At 32.7% G+C, this 22,959-nt stretch overlaps 2 long non-coding RNA genes across 2 annotated transcripts; both read left to right on the forward strand.

Moving 5' to 3' along the window:
- The first annotated feature begins 1,052 nt into the window (after positions 1-1,052).
- Positions 1,053-3,179, forward strand: LOC127719539 (uncharacterized). The gene is made up of 3 exons (XR_007990352.1): positions 1,053-1,160; positions 1,897-1,964; positions 3,122-3,179. It is a non-coding gene; the product is annotated as an uncharacterized LOC127719539 (long non-coding RNA).
- A 10,086-nt stretch (positions 3,180-13,265) lies between these two features.
- LOC127719540 (uncharacterized) lies at positions 13,266-19,882 on the forward strand. The gene is made up of 3 exons (XR_007990353.1): positions 13,266-13,387; positions 17,616-17,703; positions 19,783-19,882. It is a non-coding gene; the product is annotated as an uncharacterized LOC127719540 (long non-coding RNA).
- Positions 19,883-22,959: the final 3,077 nt, after the last annotated feature.

Below are 22,959 nucleotides of genomic sequence, written 5' to 3' on the forward strand. Positions count from 1 at the left end.
AATTTTCTGTGAAAATATAAGTGTTCAACTTCAATCACATTTTGGTGTGATAATGAGCACATTTCATCACAGTAATGTTTGCAACTTGCCATATTTGTTTATCATGTATAGGTGTTTGTCTATTATATAGAAGTTACAATATATTTTGCGAGGTCGTGTTGCTGTAGATATGTAAGCAATGTTTATGGACTTGTTTGTCGTTTCGTCGTCTTTCGTACTTTGCCATGGCGTTGTCAGTTACGAATGTCTCCTTGGTATCTCAGTTCCGCATCTGATTCATATTTTGAATTGACTTTGCTATGTAAATGTTTTGGGTATGTGTTTTGCAAAAAGAAGTCCGTTTTGATAAGGCATTTATGTCAATGTACTTAAAACAATATAGAGCATAAAGGACTAAGGAACCCTCCTTTTTTTTTTACAATCAATGCATTTGAATGGGGGCCATATAGTTGGACCCCCCTTTATCCTGGGTTGGGAACCCCCCTTTTAAAAATGGCTGGATCCGCCCCTGCACAATGCAGTATAATTGCACATTACATTACCAAATATTCTTGTCTGGATTTATAGTATGGAAGAGTAAATTATCTCAAAATGTCTTCTCAGTTATCCAGATTTATATCAATGATTCTGTGTAGGCTTGTTGTTCTCTCCCTCGGAACATACGGGTATCTGAGAAGCAAACAGACGTAGCACAGGGTCAAACAGTATACGATTCTACGTCTGTTAATCCGTGATCAGTAAAGATATGACTGAAAACCAAAAACAATGTAACCAATGAAAGAAAAAAGTCAAAAACCAAACCAAATTTAAAACAACTACCCACAATGCACAGCACAACATTGTTCAGTACAAATTAAACTGGTCAAAAACTAGCAAAAATTGGTTCATGGCATATTTAGTTTAGCTGTGATTCACTAGTCAACCATCAGTTATGTACAGTCATTCACTTTAGAAGTTGATAAACAAGTATAACACAATGTGAAACAATCTGAATGAGAAGAAAGTATAGGCATGAGATGGGCTAATAACCAATGTTTTATTTCAGTCTACTGTTTCCTCAGCTGATTTTACAGACAACAAACGAGAAACCAGTAATTCTAATGAACTATACTTAGAAAATCTTTGCATAGCAGAGAACAGTGATCAACCTGCACGACAAGGTGAGTCAAAGTTAAATTCACTTTCACACAGGAATTGAGAAATGTTAACGGCCACAATGAAAACAAGGATAGAGATAAAGGTATATCTACTGTATACGTAAGATAAGGACATTGAAGTAGACAAAACCAGCAGTACGGACAAACAGATGAGGGAAAAGGGAATTACCCTACATCTAAAGGTAAAAATAAATAAAACAGGGTTCAAAAAAGGAGTGACGCCATATACTTCATAATGGTTAGGCTGGTAAAAAAGGAACTGAAAAGAGGAATATTATTTGAGTATAACTCAACGCCTTAAAAAACGACAATTAAACAGAAAAGGGGAGTAAGTCCATACTTAAAGATAAGGCTTAATAAGAGACTGAACAGAGAAAAAAGAAACCCATAAGGGTAAATATAATAATACTGGGAAATGTCTTTTGGCATTGTGTACCATTGTCACAATTGATGTTAACTGAAATAATCGTCATCTAAATTATTTTTTGACTGCGTCAAATAGTTTGCAAAGCTTGTGAAAATAGATTCGGAAGATGAAAAACAAGGACAGATAGGGAAGATGATTATTTCTTTTATTAACGACCCATGCAATTCAACTATATACCCGATAGCTGTATAAATAGATATGGTCAATATCTTGAAGCATATAGAAATGAAGTACATATAGTGAATCACTTTTGTTATTTGACGTAATACACATGTATATATAGATGAAGATCAGACACTTCCATATTTTCAGGTAGTGCAACACCCCAACGACAGAAGGGCAAGAATACATCCGGGAATTACCAGAAGACACCAGGAAAGGTTAAATCACTTAACATAGAAATAAAAAAGAATGTGTAAATAAATAAATAAAAATAAAATTTGTTGAGCGATAATATAATGATAGATTATATGTAAGTGCATTACTTACAATTTGTTTGCCCATATTGCAATAATGATTGTTAGTCAAAGGTACATTAGCTACGTAAATATATGACTTTTTGAATGGAAAACTACTTTTGCCAAGAAAAAGTAAACTCAGACTGATAGACGTACTGCTTTATGCAGAGTAAAATGAAACGTTGGGTAAATGTAGAAGAAAATTGACAATGTACGTTTACCAATTAAATTGACCTTCATTAATAATAAAACTATAATTTGTCTTCTTTGGTATATAACAAAAACGATATCGAATTTATTTATACTTGGACAGTGTGAAGTTTATATCGTGCTACACACGAAAAGATGTGAAATGACTACCTTGCTTGTTTTCATATTCAAGCTCTGCAAACATTCTTACATTATTCTTTTTAAAGATTACACACAGAAAAAGCACTATTTGTTTGACTAAAGATCAAACAAAGTTTGATGGAATTTGATATTAAAATGAAAAAAAAAACGTCTTATAATTTATTAGTATATTTCCGTAATAATAAGGAAGTAAGGGATTAAATGTTCTTAATTCTAGAGTGTCGAAACTAACAGAGGATCAAACATCATATATGCAATATACACTCAAAGTATTAATCAAGAAATACATACGCTTTGTAAAATTTTGAAATGAACTTTTTCAATTGATTCTGACCAGAGATCTGAAAATGTGGTAGAAGTGGTACACACAAAAAGAATCTAATATGCAATGTCTAAACCGACCAGAATTTTATAACTTTTAAGGCCAGTCAATTGGATAAATTAAGAAAATTCATTGGGTAACTCCAATCATAACTGTGAAGTATTTATTCAAATAAAAATGCTTAAATCAGTAATGAAATCCAAGCAATTTAAACGTATTTGAACTTTATGAAATTATTGAAACGTAATATTTCAGAGACAAACATTTTCTCTTGTCATATGTTTAAATTATCATTTAATTAGAACTTGCTATGTCCCTTTGGTATCTTTCGCCTTTTTTGTGCCAGTTACTTTTAATATTTTTGTACATGCAAACCATTGAACATGCACCTTCATACTTGATTTAGCCCTGTTTTGAAGCATATATATCAGAGGCTGATCTCAAGAAAGGACTGGATTCAGGACAATTAATAGAGGTAAGCTTACGGTTACAGTCAATGATGACCCTCTAGCTTAGATCCAGTAGCTAGTCCTTAAATAGGTAAGATTACTTTTACAATCAATGCTGTGTTTTAACTTTAGGTTCAGCAATACTTATGCGGACAAGCTTACTGTTTTTATCAATAATGTCTCTCTAACTTAGATCCAAGACAGTATACATGTTAGATAATTGTTACAGTCAATGTTGCGCATCTACTTTAGACTTTGGACTGCTCACACAGGTAAGCTGTAACTATCAATGCTGTTCCCCTAACGTATATCCAAGGTAACTTCTACATGAATCTTACTGTTATAGTCAAGGTATCCCTTTAACTTCGACCAGGACACTTATACAGGTATGCTTACTACATAAATCAATGATGCTCCTCTAAAATAAATGTCCGGCACTTATGAGGGTCTGGATTGAATTTATAGAAGAGAGAATATTGGGCCAAGACTACACAAAAATCGGCCAAACATAAATAATTGCGATAAATAGGCAACAAATATCTCGGTGCCATCAATGTAGGCAATTTTCTTCATAAATCAGTTCAATCGCCACACCTGTTGTAACTTCAATTTTTAATTATAAACACATGTGGCAGGATCTCAATATTGACGACTTCAAGTCATAACTTCCATAGCGCATATATGTACGTTCCCCATTCACACATAACCCGGCTGGCCACCTAAACATTGTCATCAACATTTCTCTGTGAAATGTGTTAACCAAAGGACCAAAATATCGTGAACCTAAATCCATCAATTGGAAACACAACTTTAAGTTCTAATCGATTCAATCGAGGGCTATGCCAGGCAATGGGCTACACCCTCAAGAGAAAATATATATACTCTTTCCGAATGGGTAGAGACTGCGAGTAAGGTGATACAAGTTAGAATAAAAAGACTGGATTTGTCTATAAACACTCGTGCTACATCTATTTTCAAAGACCAAAACGTTGCTACGTACCTCACCGACCTCCTTGTATTTCCCATTCCTTGACATAGAGTTACTGCTTACATAGACCCCTTCGAACCAATAGTTATAAGTGCTAAAGTTGAAGTAATCCCTTAGAAAGGTATGCGGACGCCATCGCGAGTCAGTTGACCGTTATGAAATATCTGTGTCAGAGATGACCACGGATTTGTTCGAAGTGTTTTAACCACAATCCTGTCCACTTTTCCTCGACTGTGACATCACCGAATGAGACTAATCTCCAAATCTGTACTTACCATGACCAACACGACGAGTGTTACTAATGGAGCAGAATCTGCTTACCCTTCCGGACCCCCGAGATCAGCCCCAGTTTTTGATGGGGTTCGTGTCGCTCAGTCTTTTATTAGTTTTCTATGTAGTGTTTTGTGGACTTTCGCCTTTTCGTCGTATTTCATTTTTTTGCCATGGCGTTATCTCGACTTAGGAACCTTGAAAGTCCCCTTGTTATCTTCCGCCTCTTTTTTTTATTAACAAAGCAAGTGTTCAGAAATGGAGTTTATACTCATAGATCTTGACATGTTATCATACTCACTTTAGTTTTGAGTTATTTCTAGTTGTCTTCTCATATATATATAGTCATTGGAAAAAAATAATACAACAATTTTTAATATTATTTTATAATTGATTTTTTTCAGGGTCCATTCAGAATTAATCCTAAGAATTATACAGAGGCATATATACCGCATCCTGTACGTAAGATACTAACATAGTTATAAATACAGATTTATTGCATTATATTGCTTATTACATATTGTGTTAATCAGGTCGGAAGTACACTTCTATATTTTTTGTCTTCAAATGTGTTAGAATTGTTATTTGTCTTGGGTAATCTTCAATTGAATTTTTTGCATTTTGTTACATTTAAAGAGTTTTAATATTTTAGGTAGATTTATTACAAACATTGTAGTAAAGGTAAACCTTTCAAACACAGGGATTCTACCTATCATAAACTTTGGAATATACATGAATTTTTAAAAAGTTATAAAATATTAAATATTGATACATAAATTATATGAAAATACCTACATGTACACACCTGAAAAATATCTTAACACATAAAATAGGAAATAGATGTTAACATTACAAGTGAATATAGTTGCATGTATTTTTATAACATTCTTTATGGACGGTAGTTGTTTAAGAAACTGTCAGTGATAAACAAGATGTTCCGTCGCTATATTATGTTATTAACGTGTAATGTTCAGGTCATATGTTTAAAAAACCGGAATCTATACAAAGTTAATTATGTTAGACCCTGTTCACACTAGAATTTTTTGAATTGATCTAAATCAAGCGTTCACATTACCTTTGATATTAACGATCTCTATCAGTCTAATCTGAACCACTGCGTTCACACTACAAGTAAAAATGTATAAATAGAAATATTTAATCAAATTAATGTGTTAATTTTGGTACACACGCTTGCAAAAAAATAAAGGATTAAGTTATTGTTTCACTTGCATTACAAGTTCAAATGTTGATACTGCTGTTCGTATGGTTTTTCGTTAATTTTCAGCCCTTTTATGTTGGTCAATCATTTTGTAACAAATTGCACGTGTAATTTTGCCACCATAGATGCGCACAAATTATTTTCAATTCAATCGTTCTAGTTTAGACTGATCTCTGCGTTCACATTTAAAGTTAGATCCGTTCACATTAGACTGATTCAAACTAAACTACCTCTTTTGGTGTTTTAGTTTAGACCGATTCAAGATCGATTCAAAGCGTTCACATTGGGCTTAAATCGATATAAAGTGAACCGATCTAGTTTAAATCGATCTAAATGTCCAAGTGTGAATGGGGTCATATTAACATATGTTTCCTGGTAGAACAAAAATAGGGTAGTTATTAAAGTAACATATTTTTTTTAAATGTTTTACATAAACTTTATTAGGAAATCTTCCTGACTTTCATGGTGCTTAACAAAATATTGTATTCGGAACTTCAAAGGACGTCACTTCGATATCTATAACATGCGTTAGGGTAGACATGATAATTCAGGGAAGGTAGAGAGGGGAATATAAATATATTTTGTATTGCCTTATGTAATTAAATATTGAAAGTTTATTTTAGGAGAAACAATTTTGTTTCAAATTGGTAGAAACACTTTATAAAGTATCCAATAGCCGCATTTATAATCAGATGAAAATGAATCATTTGCTTTGATCTAGAAATAATGTTTATAAAACAAATAATGCCGTGTTTCTGCAAACTATGGACATTAGCATTAACCATAAGAAAAATGTTACTGTGTTCATATAGGAGCGTAAAGCCATTTTTGTGACCCAGAACAAGCCAAAGTTTTTCTGCAGATTCCTCGTCTGTTATTCTAAAAATCCTATGTACATGATGTATGTTTTCTAATGACAAACATTAATAAAAAAACAGTTGATAAACAACAGTGGGTTTATGAAGTTTCAACATATGTTCTTGTAGATGTATTTTTATACGACCGCAAAAACATTGCGTTCGTATATTGCTATCATGTCGTCGTCGTCTTCGTCGTCGTCCGAAGACATTTGGTTTCCGGACAATAACTTTAGTATAAGTGAATGGATCTCTATGAAATTTAACCACAAGGTTCAATAGCACAAAAGGAAGGTTGGGATTGATTTTGGGGGTTATGGTCTCAACTGTTTAATAATAAGGGGCCAAAAAGGGTCCAAAAAAGCCATTTTTCTAGTTTCCGGACAATAACTTGTGTATAAGTGTATGGATCTCTATGAAATTGTACCACAAGGTTCCATACCACAAAGGAAAGGTTGGGATTGACTTTAGGGGTTATGGCCCAAACCGTTCAGGAATTAGGGGCAAAAAACGGGGGGAAAAAGGTTTTTCTGGTTAATGGACAATTACTTAAGTATTAGTCTATGGATCTGTATGAAATTGAAGCACAAGGTTCCATACCACAAAGGGAAGGTTGGGTTTGACTTTGGGGGTTATGACTCAAACCGTTCAGGAATAAGGGACAAAAAGGGGGAGGAACAAGGATTTTCTGGTATCCGGACAAATACTTAAGTATTAGTCAATGGATCATACCACACACAGAAGGTTGGGGTCGATTTTGTGGATTGTGGCTTTAATCGTTAAGAAACTAGAGGCCAAATAGGGGCCATAAACAAGACTTTTCTAATAATGCCTAAGCTGGTTCTAACATATATTATTTCTGATCTATATAAAGAAACAACAAATACTGATATAGCAGGAGATACACACCAAACAGGGTGTTTAAATTATTATATTTAGTTTGAAAACAGATTTACTAAGTATTGCGCAACAGCAAAGTATTGCACAACAGCAAGAAATCAATACAAATCTTTTAACCAATTTCAATGAGGATTAACTTAAAGTCTTGAATTGTTTGAGGTTTTTACCATGTATTACTATATTGAATATTTGGACATTTTTAAATAGGTCTACATTGAGGTCTAAAGGATCCAAAATTAGACTTTGTTTGATTTCATTAAAAACTGAATTCTTGTTGTTCTATGATATGCTTAATCTAACTGTGCATCCAGATTTTTAATTTTGGGCCCTGTTTTCAAATTAGTCCATATTAAGATCCAAAGGGTTCAAAATTAATCTTTGTTTGAATTCATGGTTTTTTTATGCCCCACCTACGATAGTAGAGGGGCATTACGTTTCCGGTCTGTGTGTCCGTTCGTTCGTTGTCCGTCCATCCGTTCGTCTGTCTGTCCCGCTTCAGGTTAAAGTTTTTGGTCAAGGTAGTTTTTGATGAAGTTGGAAGTCCAATCAACTTGAAACTTAGTACACATGTTCCCTATGATATAATCTTTCTAATTGTAATGCCACATTAGAATTTTGACCCCAATTTCACGGTCCACTGAACATAGAAAATGATAGTGCGAGTAGTGCATCCGTGTACTATTGAGACATTCTTGTTTTTTGATATGCTGAATCTAACCATGGAATTAGATTTTGGATATTGGACCATTAAGTAGATTAAATGTCCCATTTCAAATTTTTAAGTTATCTGACCACATTTATTCTATGTCAGAAATCTATAATGTGTCAAATATTTAATCACTATCCAAATTCAGAGCTGTATCAAGCTTGAATATTGTGTCCATACTTGTCCAAACTGTTCAGAGTTCGACCTCTGCGGTCATATCCAGCTGCTCCGCATTTTTGTATTTAAGGTGACAACCGTTTGACTATCAAGGAACGTAGATGTCCAAGTGAAAAGGTGCTTTTCTATACCTGCGATTTCGTTCTTGAGACTTTTCAACAAAATATCGAATCATGTCAGTTGTTGATTTAATATTGAAAATTTTACTGAACTATCCCTTATACATTTTTAAGTTGTTTAATTCGTCTTCCTTTTTGAAAGAGGTCAATTTGCTATTGCTCATTCATAAAATTATCGTAAAATAACTACGCACGCTATAGTCATGTAATCTAATCTTACATTATTTGTTTTAAAAGTAGAACAATTTGCGCGTTCTAATTACACTTGCAATGTTTTTAATACGAACCCTGTTATATAATAAGGGCTTCCTTAATTGCTGATTGATACTGATAGACTCCACTCTGTAAAAACAATTATATAATAATCAACTGATCAAGGTTACTTCCCGAGACAGTGTCAAATGTCATAATGACCCTTTAGTTTATGCAATTGAAAATGATTACCTGTGATTCTCGGAAATTAAAAAGTTTTGTGTTTTATATTCTGAATTGTTAAACCCAAATAATCTTTTCACTTACTTTTACAATGTTTCGTCATGTCTGGTTTTGTGTAATGTGTGATCGGCGTGTTTGCATTAGACGGTTAAAAATAGAACTTACTAGTCTTGACCATGTAGAACATCGTTAAGCGTAATTACAATGACTTCATGAAACTTTTAACTGAACATTTCTTTATTTAAAAATCCATTGTGTTATATATTTTACGCGACCATGGTAATGAAAGGGGTGAAGCGTGAGCCAATTCACAGGTTAATCAACTGTTAACTAGCATTTCATGAAAATTTCAGAAGACTGGGGGTTCCATCTTCAAATCTTTAATCGGTATGTATGGATGAATGATTCTTATTTAAAAAAAAATATAGTTCGGTAGAATATTTGTGTCATAACCCAAATAATACAGTCGTTATATTACGCACACTATTGATCACTACATTAACGTAACTAAGACGGAGAGAATCGGAGATGATAAGGGCTTGAATTATTCGAGTTACTCGCGTCACAAAAGTTGAAATCATCAACTGAGTGGTCAAATTTAAATCAATTATGATAATTAAAATTAAAATAAAAGCAATACAGATAAATGATGCCATGTAGATTATCAGGTAAAGTTATTGCCCAGTAATAAACACCCTACAAGGGGGCTAATCTGTTATGATTTTTTCGGGAGTTATTCGTTTCCACAAATATATTTGCCTCCACCGTAAGCCTGGTAAATACATTCTGTACCAAACAAACTTCATTTAAGATTTGTACATAACCCAAAACACTCTCCAAGTTTAAATATTTATCCACTCAATTATAAAAAAAATAACAATGCATCTGAAAATCTCCAATCATGATTTTGCAATCTCTTTTTTTTTATAAATCTGTTATTATCATGAAAACAAAAATAAGTCAATAGGAATATAAAAGACATTCTCCAACTTCTCTATTTCTTAAAATTTCTGAAGATTTGTGCTTTGATCAGTTGTACATAAAATTGTGGACTTACACGTATCAGCATGCCTGACGTTTACTTTTTTATTAAAAAAATACGTTTTTGAGAAAACTTGGACAGATATTAGTTAGATCGTCATATGGGATGGTAATGGTATACTTATGTTACATTTATACACATATAATCATTTTGGGATCATAAGAAGAATAATACATTATCTCCTTATATCCGTAGGTCTTAATGATTTTAGCTGATATATATTTTTTTTAAAATGAAACAACATTCTGAAATATGAAAAGTAATAATATAAAAAAAATGCATTAAAAACAGGCAGCAATATATTTGCTTTTACCCAAGTGATTTTATTTTTGTTTGATTGTCTGATTGCTTATGTTTCACATCAGTTTTCATAAGAATCAACCTAATTGATTTAGGAAATAGGAATACCAAGGATTATTATAGCCAACTGACCTTGAGTTAAGTAGCAAACACCAAAGATATATGTTGCAAAGTTTAATATATAAATATTTCATAAACAAACTAAAGAATATTAATGTTGAAAAAAACAGTTCCTAGAGAGGTTTCATTCAATATAAGTATTAAAAATACGTCACAATTGAATATTTTTTCTCAGGATGGTGTATCAGATATTTTTATTTGTGGTATGAAGGACAGAAACCGTGCTTTGAATGGTGACATAGTAGCTGTGGTTCTACATGACAGGGATAACTGGAAGGTTTGATACTTTATATAAATTGATTAGATAAATACTGATTTTCATGCTGCAAATGAAAGAACATTTAACATATATCTTACATTAAAACAGAATAATTTAATTTTGGATGTAACACGTCTTCTGATTGGCTGAAAGTGTTTTGTCTATCAGCTCATAAACATAATTTTGTCATCTGACCGTGACGTTTTTTTTCAAAATTTACTCCTTAAAAATGGATTTTAGAATTAAATTATAAGGAATGACTGTAATATTTTTTCTGTCTATTCGAAATAACCTAAAAAATGTGATGCACACTTTTAAATAACCCGCGGGTTATTCAGTGTGCCCCACATTTTTTATGTTATTTCTTCATAATCAGAATAAATATTACAGTCATTCCTTAAATAAAAAAATGTATATATCAGTTCAATCAGTTTAATCACAGATACTTGTAATAAATTTTATTTTATATTTTAAGCTGTAGAAGTATTTTATTTTATTTTTGATTTATATGACAGTTACGTAAATGAAATTTATTTAATATAAATGGTTTTTTTTTAAAGTTTCATCATATCCATTTTTAAACTAAATTAAAGGCAAGTTCCTTTTATTTGTTTTATTAGTACTTCCAAAATCTTTGAAGAATTTGGCTTTTTTCTTAAATTATACATGATTTTAATTTCAGATACATATAAACAATTTAAAAGAACTTAAAAAAAAATACCAGGAAGTTGAATCCAGTGACAATGCAAATGATGATAATCAGTCAGAGGTTACCCCAAGGAAAGAACATCAAGGTGAATTAGGCAGCGTGAGTCAACCAGAGAGTAAGATTGTTCAGAAAAACTATCTAACGTTTCAAGAAGTAATGAAAGGAAGTGATGTGGTTAAAAATTTGTTCACAACTGATAATAAAGAAAAATCTATCGCTGCTAACCGAGTTTTACAGAGAACTGGAAAGGTATAGCTATATAGTAAAGCATCGTTTCATTTATTTAGAGTAAATTCAAAATGAATTTGTATCTCTTATCGAGAATCATCTTAAAGTTTAATTAATGTGATTCCTGTATCACTAACAATTAAAAGGGAAATTTAATTATTTGAATGTTCACCATATACATGATAAATGCATTAATGTCTGAATTTACAGCTTTAACTTTTAAATAACAATTACTTTCGAGGGTTATTATATAAATAACACATTATATAAGCAGAGAGGGTGATAGAGCAGATTGTTACCCCGAGAAAACATTGTCAACTGAGGCGAAGCCAAGGTTGACAACGTCTTTTCGAGGGGTAACAATCTGCTCTATCACCCTCTCGGATATGTGTTATTTAATTTATCACACTGAATGTTCTGTTATTACTGTCTATTAAATTGCTAATTCAAAGTATTAAACTATGTCGTCTAGTACATGTACATAACAATCATCCGTATTTATTAAAGCGCACACTTGAGCAAGCATCTCCGTGACGGGTAATAGAGTATTTGCCAAGGGATAGAGTAAATTGTCTCCCTCGTATAGGTTTCATAACGATTGAGATTTGGATATCGCTTGATATCAACTCGAGTTATTAAATTTCATTATAATAATAAACGAACCTTCGGCAAGTTTATTATTACTATTTAAATTAAACAGCGAGCGATATCTAATTCTCACAAGTTGTTAAACTAATTTCTCTTATGGTCAACACTCTCGTTGTGTTAAATTAAAAATTCCACGAATAGTTGATCTAGTCTTTTGCACATACAAGTATGATGTCATATGTCCTGTTCCGGTGTCAAACTTTAATATCGGATATTTTAAAACTTTTCGTACACTTCAGAATATGATAAAGTTTGACATAAAAAAAGATTTTCAACTGAAAAGTGTGAGTGTTTTGTATATTACTGAAGAAATCAAATATGTCTGTTGCCATGGACGAAATGGACATCGTCTTTTCAACCTTTGAAAGTCATCAATGATCTAACGAATAGCCAATGGAAATGTCGTAATATCGTCTCATGATGCTGATTAGCCTATCAAATTAACACAGATTTCCGTATCACTTTTTCGTATCACACTCCATGCAGTGTGATACGAGAAATATCTCTTCATGCAAGAAATAGATAACAGGCCGCAACCAAAAGAGAAATTAGAATATTCACTTTTAGCGTTTGAATATTAATTCGTTTTATATCATTTGGATAAATAAAATACATTATTGATTATAATGATACAGGTGCTCATTATGAGTATGGGAGGAGTTTTGATTTCAGGAGAGATCTATCCCAGATTTAAAATACGTATTTGGTGATTATAGAATGTGAGGACACTGATTGTTTGTCTTAAGAAAGATATGAAGTTGCGATTCTGAAAATCTGCTCTTGATTCTGAGTGAGAAAATATTATACAAATCCAAAATTTTTTAATATATAACAAAACAAATTTTACTACAGTTTTGAATCATGTTTTAAATCACATATGAATAAAAGGAGATGTGGAGTATACACAAATGAGACAACAACTTTTGGAAACAAAAATTACAGATTAGATTTAAAAATGGTCGTAGAGCAATGTATTCATATACATATGTATATTAAAAAACAAAAACACTAAATAATAGCAAAATTTAAATTCTTTAGAATTTAATGTTTCATAATCTTTATATGTAATAATAAAATTTCATAATTATTATAATGCAGGTTGTGGCTATGATTAAGCCTAAGCATTCTAGAGTATGTAGAGGAAGTTTACATTTAATGAATAAAACAAATCAACATACAGCACTGTTTAGACCACGTGATTCCAGGTTACCTAGAATAATGATTCCGAAGGAGAATTTTCCAAAAGGTAAGAAAAGTTAATTTACAGAATGGGAATTCAAAGGTTAACTATTAGACCACATGTTGCCAGGAATAAGACCCCTTATTGATTGTCCATTAAATAAAAAACTATGTACATTATTACTTTTGACAGACAAATCTTTGTTGCACAGATTGCCTAGCATTATGATCCCTATGGATATTTGTCCAACTGTAAGAAAAAGTCCATGTGCAGATTTCCTGACAGTCCACTTGTCCACAAGTCACTTAATGTTATGACAATGTTTGTCTGGATAATTGTTCTAATGATATGACACGTCCAGACAAACAACATATTACAGGTGGTCTGAAAATAGTTTATCATAAGTGTCAGAATGTTTACGTATATACTTTTTTCTCAGGAAAACCACTATTTCAAACACATTTGTTAATGGCTATTCCAGTAAAATTTACCTAGGAGGGGTGGAACGCCGACGATATTTTTTTTCCATAGGTGGGGGGTTATCAACATAATTGTATTCTGGAGGGTGGTGGTCCCGATTTAAATTCATTTCTGTTGGTGGGGGGTTTCTGAATGATAGATTAAACATATTTACCCCCTGTTATGAAGGAAGATTCTTCTTAAAAGGTCGTCCAAATGCAAATAAAGTTGACAGACCACTAATTTTAAGCGTCCGTTTGTGTTCTTGTCAAACGCGACGAGCCGGAAGCAGGAAGAGTTATCTCTGGGAAGTCTGAGTTATCTCCCCAATCCTGACATATGTGCTCGATGCCCCTGCTATTCTATGGAGAAAGTGGGTTTTTTTTGGAGAACAATGGTCTGAATTGGTACACAAGAAAGTATATTATCTTGCCCAACCGTTGCCTGTTGAAAAAAAAAATTGTTAACGAAATATAAAGTTACACCGAGCCTACCAACATTACCATTATTTTATGGACTGAACTAAATTCCTAGGCCCAATCTCCACCCAGCACTTGAAACATGAAATGGTTGGTGCCAATCGGTTGCCCCACCTGAAGAGTTTTCTGTACTCGAATCTCTTTCCTTGCAAAGAATATGTCCTTATTAAGTGGACTAGCCAATTCTTTGCAATTTTTGTCCAAAATAATATTTTATTGCACGCAATTTATAACAACTTCAAGTACCCTCTTTCCCCACAAAAATATGCGTGGGTGACATCCAAACTATGCGGTCCCTAAAAAAATATTTATGTTTGGCACAGACAATTAGATTTTTATTGCTCATGTTGCGTGGGCGGCATTGTAAATTTTGAAGGAAAAAAATGGCCTAATTTTTGCGGAAAATATGACCTTGTTACACAGGAGAGTATATCATCTTGCCCAACAGTTGCCTATTGAAAAAATATGTATAGAAGAAATACATCAAATAAAAAAATAAAAAATTACACTGTGCCTACCAAAAATATTTTATGGCTCGAACTAAACTCCCAGGCCCAAACTCTGAAACATCAAATGGTTGGTGCCAACCAGTTTCCCCACCTGAAGAATATGTCGTACCTGAAAATTTTATTGACAGTTTTAAAAATAAAATGACCCATAATTAAAATGGCACTTGGCATTTATCATCTGTTGTTGTATTTCAATCTTTAAAACTACTGGACCTGATATATATTTAACCAAAATATGCGGGAATAGAAAATGGAAGTTTCAAAAGTATACACTTCTTTTTATACGACTGCAAAAGTTTTGCATTTGTATATAATGTGTAGCGATGTCAGCGGCGTCCAAAGGGCTTGGTTTGCTACTTGACTGTGAGTGATTCAGGCTCTCTAGGGTTTCTGGGAACCTCTTGGTTCAAATAATGACATAGCTAGTGCAACAAGGAATGAAATCTTGATCTATATAATTATGTGGTATACAACAACTCTTTAGCGTGATTGATTAGACATCACTTCACAAGATCTTAGGCCGTCATCACAAGTTGATTGATCGCTATGGGTTGTCTGTATCACACGTGACAACAGACCTTCTACAGTTGTCATTCCCTCTGTTCCCGAAAGTGACCTTCATGAGAAACACAGGGGAGTGTCTTGCAAGAAGCAGGACCTGCTTACCCTTCCGGAGCACCTGAGGTCGCCCCAGTTTTTTCGGGTCGGTGTTTCTTGTTTTTTTTTATTTTTCAATGTTGAGTGTTGTTGTTGGTCCTTGTATGTCTTATTTGTTTTCTGGTTTGTCTTTAGTCCGTTGATTGCCCTTCTTTTTGGATAGCGCTTCAGTTGTCGACTCTCCTTTTTAGTATTTAAACGGATTAAAACTAGTAAATGAGTCTATAAGCCAGGCATGTCCCTCCCATAATTAATATATAACAGTTAGAAAATTAACCAGTTGATCAAGCATAATATATAGGTGAGAGTGACATACAGTTTATTGGGCCATGGTGCTTACCCAGCTCAATTTTCTTTACTATAACATGTCTATGTTCCGAGATATAAACCAAGAACTTAATCAGCGTAAAATGAAGGTCAAAGTGACCTGAATTTTATTGGGCCATGGAACACTTCCCAAGAGGCTTTCATAGGTGAAGTATCATTACTATACCATGTCTACTCTCCGAGATGTGAACATAATCCAAGAACTTAACCAGAGTCACTAAACTGTAAAATGTAGGTCAAAGTGACTTGAAAGTTACTGGGCCATGGAAAACTACCCAAGACGCTTTCATGGTTGAAGTATCATTACTATACCTTGTGATCATAACCCATGAACTTAACCAGAGTCAATGAAGCGTAAAATGAAGGTCAAAGTGACCTGAACGTTATTGAACCTTGTAACACTACCCAAGATGCTTCAACGGGTGAAGTATCATTACTATAACATGTGCACCTTACGAGATATGGATTATTTACACAATTTTAAATATAAAAAAAAATATGCACATGAACATATAGATGCAATACTACACATGAACTGTAAGATGGAGAAAACTGTAATGTGGAATAAATGTCCCGGAGACAACATTCCAAACAAAACAGCATATACAAAATATCTAGAAAAAGACTAGTAGTCGCCAACAATAGACCAAACCCATGATGCTTGGCAGAACAGACAAACCCTAATTTGAGAAATGCACACACCAGCCTGAGAAATTCTGATCACAAGACTTCATTTAGGAAAAAAATATTGTGAAAATTTTAATAAAACCATTTTAAACAAAAATTACAAAGTTTAAAAAAAATGCTTCTGGATAGGAGTGGTCCAATTTTTATATATCTCTTTCCATGCATGGTTCATCTGAAATACAAGGGTGCAGGAATTCTTTAGTCCTACTAAACTATTATTCATGTACTGTTGTTTCAAAAGTTCTTTTAATGCAATCTCAAATGAAAAGACTCCAATATTCTGCACTGAAATAGATAAACCAACAAATTTTACATTTATTTTACGGGATGCAACATTTTTGTTAAAAACTAGCTGACTTTTAATTTTTTGTCTCTCGGTAGGAGGTCTTGGAAGAAAATACATGTTCTAGGTGGGGGTATATTTTTAAAATCTTTTCCATAGGTGGGGAGGGGTAAAAAAATAAGTGGTGAACCACCCCCCTGGATAATTTTTACTGTAATAGCCCTAACAGTTTGGAAATTCTTCTGTGACAAAATAGAATCTATGACAAACGTGATGATTTTTACCTTCCAATTGTAAATTTTCCATTTCTCAGCAGTATAATATACCCTGTAATATCGTCCTATGACATTTACATATCTCATTTAGTACATCATGTTTGTGCATGTTCGCACTATACGGACTATTTTAACAGGGGTATATTTCTTTCACTAAAACTGCCCCAACAGAGTTACAAGGAAGAATGACAAAAATCGACAATACCTCAGTTTTACGGTCCTATCATGAGCTGGTTCACCGATATACGATGTATACAGTCACTTTAATTTACCAGTCAATTGGAAATATTTGACTTCATAGTTTGAAGTTGAAGGTCCCAAATCAAGATTTACTTTTAGTTGTCAAGGTTAAACCTTGTGCTTAAACAAATTCCTATTAATAATTTGTGTTTTTTTTGTATTTTCAGTAAATATTTGTGACACTCTATTTTAAGCTGTGCTTTGGCAAATGTCGTTTTAAATACAACAAAAGAATTGGTAGCCTTATTTTCCAGTTGTTTACAATCACATTCAAAGTAATTCATTTTGAAACCACTGTTAATGAAAAACAGTTTTGTTTTGGTACACTCACTGTATTCATAATGTTAGATTTCATATGAATAAATCTATATTAAACAGACTTCCTGAAGCGGCCAGAAGATCATGCAAACACCATGTTCATAAGTAGAATTAATGAATGGAGAGACAACTCTATTTACGCACATGGGTAAGATATGGCTAAATAAATCATTAAGCATAAATAGTATCATAATTAATAAGTGTAGTCTTCAAGTTTTGACACATTAGTTTTGACGTAAAAAACGCCGGTAAACGACTGTTGCCTTGATAAATTTAGCACTCTCACTGTTTTGTATTATCGGTTTTTCTTCTGCTTTTTATTTTCTTAAACGTGTTCATACCCAAAAGATGTCCGACTTGCCGAAACATATTCATTTCGCTCAAACATATCCTTTAAATCAAATATCGCTTAAACATGTCCAATGTTATTCCCTGTAAACATTTTTGATTATTTTTGTAGCTCAAACGTGTTTGATATCGATTTCCTACCTCCTGTTTTCGAGTCCAAATTATGTCAATAAGGTACCAACATGCGTCGCAATGCGTCGAAATCTTAGCGTTAAGTTTACCTCTTTGACGCTAGTAACGTCGTCTTTCCTTTGTTAGTAAGTTTTGTATAATTTATATTCTTTAGAACACAATCTCGTCCTCTTTACATCGAATGTGACCAACCAAATTAGACTTCATTTCGGATTTGTACTTACACGAGCAACACGACGGGTGACACATAGGGGGCAGGATCTGCTTATGCTTCCGATATCATCCCGATGTTTTCGTGTTGCTCAGTCTTCAGTTTTTTATGTTGTGTTTTATGTGCTGTTGTTTGTCTTTCGTTCGTTTTTCGTTCTTTGCCATGTCTTTGCCAGTTCGTTTTCATCTAATCAGTTTGATGTCCCTTTGGTATCTTTGCCTCCCGTTTGAACTTTTACTTCCTATCATTTTGTTTTGATTTCGGGGAATTTCAGGGAAACCAGCTTGCTTATAGACTGTGTACTTTAATAGTCTCACCTTCAACAAATTTGATTTCTTTAAAGTCTAATACATTATACATGAATTTCAAAGTACTTTTTAATTATGATAGCAGCAGCTCCAAATAAATGTCACATAAATAGCTGTTTTGAAAGTTTTGCTGTTAGGGGTATGGGAAGGGACACACTACAGCATTCTATGCCAGCTGAAAAATAATCATTTACATACTATTGTTTTTTTTAATCTTTTTTTGATAATTGCATGCATATGTTTGTCACGTTTTAGCAAACTTTTCATTCATACTTTTAGTAACGTTAAATGTTAACCATTTAGCAAGGTATAGCTATGGATTTTAGTCTTGCCTTTTCTATTCGTAAAAATATTGGGTTTATTTTTGACTGTGCACATTTAAATAAAATAAAACAAAAATATTTACAGTGCAATATAAAGTATTCAGCAGTAGAAAAATCTACATATTTTTAAAAATCTCCCCAAGTCTAGAAAAGTAATGAATAAATTTACTAATAGCAGAGAATACCAATGATAATAGTCTTTTATTCCAAAGCAATACAGCTTATAGCATTTACATATACAAATATAATAGCATCGGTGATTTATTACATATGTGTTTTACAATTACAAACAAATTTGTTTCATTGAATCATCGGCGGAAAATGACAACTAATTATATAAATAATGAAATATGAGCAATATATTATAAATAACGAATCTTATCAGTTAAATAAAGGATTTGTTAAGCTCTTTGATGTTATGAACATACCATTATTGGATACATTTATAACAAGATGGGTTTTTCCAATAAATTGGTTTTATATATTTTTTTCTATTATCAACACTTTCTAAAATATAATGGTATTCATCTTCAATCAGATGTTTATCACACATATGACAAAATCTGTTTTCTCTTTTAATATTATAAAATCTACCGGTTTAAATGTTCAGTCACCGGTAGACCAAAGACATAAGATCAACACCAGGTTCTGTATAAAAAGACAAAGTTAAGATACAAACGAAGACATCCACTGAAAAGGGTTTTGACTTTGGATAGGAAAAATCAACTGTGGCATGGTCAAAGTAGTGCCTTTGTTACACAAAGCTTTTTTAAATTTGATCAACGGAATAAAAAATGTATACTGAAGAACGTATTGACTCATTGACACACATGTATCTTATCTCCTTTCTTCCTAAGATACATTCACTATTTTGGTAATTATTTTGGTAATTTTTATGTTTACAGAGAATTGATGGGGAAATTAGGGGAAACAGGAGAAGTATATACAGAAACAGAAGGAATACTGATAGAAAATGATGTGGATGATTCAGAATTTACAGAAGAGGTGTGTAAGAATATAGCACCGAACACAGGGTCTTGCTTCAAGAACAGATTCAAATATATTTAAAAATGTATCAATAATCATTCAATATGCAAATATATGATGATGATTAATTGTAATATAATTGGACTATACATTGAAGTATATAGTGCATAATGACTCTTAAATTGAATCATGGTCAAAAACGAAATCTCTCTGCTTGGAAATCATTTTTGTTCTTCTGTGACATAGAACATATTCTTGGACGAATATTAACTTGATAAAGTTTTATTTATTTCAAAATGTTGCAAAATAATTTATTATTGGATTACAGGCTATTTTTGGAGTTTTCAATGTGTAATGAAAAAAATATTAAAGTCACTTCATTTAATTCAAAATTAAAAAAAAAATGTGATTTAGAAAAATACTTTAAAGAAAGAAAAAAAAAAACTTGTTTCTTACTGTCGTTGCCAAATATCATCTTAATTTGGGAATTTTACAATAGGTAAAAATAAACTATATGCTTTGTGGAATGATAATTTAGTAAAACACACACAAAATATTATTGTTCGTTAACAAGCGAGAAACAGACGTGAAGAAGTTGTTCATCGTAGTTACGATGGAAAACAAAATAAATCTGTCAAATGTATGTATCACGAAGTTAAATTGAGGGACTTTCTGTTTTGAATTTTCCTTGGAGTTTGGTATTTTTGTTATTTAACTTTTTGATAACTGGTATATATACTTCCTTTAGTTTATCACATTATACTATTTTCATATATATGCTAATAAGATAAATAAATAAAACCAGAATAAACTTCATGTAACTTCATATAACTCATACTTGTTATAAAATTGTGAACAAGTGTATGTAGTCTTTTTCGAATTAATATTTTGGTAAAAACGGACATAATCAAAGCGGTACAAAGGCCTGGGAAAACACTGTTCATTTTGCAACAGCATGTTTATATTCTTTATCTCCCAGATGTTGAGTACCTTGCCAGTTCAGAAATTACCATGGCAGATCCCTGATGGTGAGATCACTAAGCGACGAGATTACCGTCAGCAATGTGTGTTTACTATAGACCCTGCCACAGCTAGAGATCTAGATGATGCTCTGTCTTGTGAGAAACTGGATGATGGTAAATATATGTAAAATAAATGGTTCACCATAGATAGACAGTATGATTTATGATCTAACTAAACAGTAGTTATGATTTCAGGCATTTGATGTTATGTAGTCGATATGTCAAAATAGTTGTCACAATTATGATCATAAAAATAAGGAGATGGGGTATGATTGACAATGAGACAACTATCCACCGAAGTTCAAATGAAGTCGATGTTAGCAATTATAGGCAATCGTACGGCCTTCGACACTGACAAAAACCCATACCGTATAGTCGGATATTAAAGGCCCCACATAAAAAATATGAAACAATTTGATTGAGAAAACTAAAGGCCTAATTTATAACAAAACAATTTACGAAACACAAATATGACAGGCATGAACCAACCACAACCACTGAAGTACAGGCCCCTGACCTTTGGGACAGGCACATATAAAATTGTTTGCTTATAGACTTGAGATATGCACATGTACAACAAAATCAATAAATTATTGTTTGAATACTTACACTATGTTTAACTTCTCTCAAAATGTCACAAATCATAATGAAAATAAGTTCTATAACATGAAATTAATAAAATGTAGGCACCCAGTTTAATTGAATTGTCGTATATTTGTTTCAGGGACTTACAATGTAGGGGTTCATATAGCAGATGTTGGTTATTTTCTGAGAGAAGATTCAGTACTAGATATGACTGCTAGATCCAGGGCAACAAGTGTTTATCTAATTCAGAAGGTTAACAAAGAAATATTTCTTTTTTAAGGATATCTGTCTTTCAGGACCAGAGTGAGCTTTTTCAGTAATTTGGCGTTTGTCGTCGTCCATTAGCTGTTAGACAAATATTCTATTCTCAAACTACTGGTCAATTAGACGAACGACATTTTAGTCAATCGATATGACAATTTAGCCTTCCGCAATTGTTACATGACTGAATTAGAATTATCATCTTGCAATGAGAATATGACGGGTACCACTAGAGGAAACAGAAATGTTCAACTTTCCAAAGCATCTGAATTCAGCCCCAGTATTTTTGGGGTCGTATTGTTCGATCTTTAGTTTTCAGTGTATTGTTTTTGGACTGTTGGTTGTATTTTCGTCGTGTTTTCTTTGACAATAACGATGTCTGCTTTTTTTACTGATGGGTTTTGACTGCCCACTTAATATCTTCTCTCTCTTTCTACAATGTGTATTGTCAAGTCAGCAAAATATTAAAATGTCTAATTCCTTATGAAACGCTAAACGTCTAAACCCTTTGCACAATAAAATCAATAATCTCATTTGTCCGGATTTGGCTTACCTTTGGGCCCTTCTAGTTTTATCAGCTTTTCAACTGTATCAGGTTTTGGAGTTTCAAATATTTTAACCTCAAGCATGACTGAAGAGACATTTATTGTCTGAATACGCATGTGCAATCAAATTGGTACCGTTAATATCAAAATACAGTATGATTGCACATGATACAATGATCTACCAGAGAACAACGAACGTGGCTGTAAACTATTACAGGGTATTGTACGATCTTCCCTAATGAGCAAAAACCGTAGCGTAAAGTAACCTATAAAAGGATCCCGGCATGACAGGAGCTACAGAACTTTTTGGTCTTAAATGATGGTTTTCGAAAAAAAATAACGTCTTCGCTTTTAATAAGGAAAACAGTAATAGATAAACATAATCTGTTAAAAAGAAAATAAGCAGCAAGTTAAAATCTACCAAAATCCTTAGTTTATTAAAATAATCAAATCTTTGAGAGGACCTGAGTTTTTTTACCGGTTTTTGATAAAATTCGTGTTATTCAATCTTTACTTTTCTGTGTAGTGTTGTCTGTCTTTTTCATATATTTTCTATGCGGTTGTTTGTTTTTGTGCGATTGACAATTTTTTATTTTCCCTCTTGGTTTCTTGGTATCTTTGGCCTTTTGTTTTGGAAATTTAAAACAGCAAACGTGTCCATCAAGGCAAGAATCACATCGAT

This window comes from Mytilus californianus, unplaced genomic scaffold (genome assembly GCF_021869535.1).
Source record: "Mytilus californianus isolate M0D057914Y unplaced genomic scaffold, xbMytCali1.0.p SCAF_11, whole genome shotgun sequence".
Taxonomy (NCBI): Eukaryota; Metazoa; Mollusca; class Bivalvia; order Mytilida; family Mytilidae; genus Mytilus; species Mytilus californianus.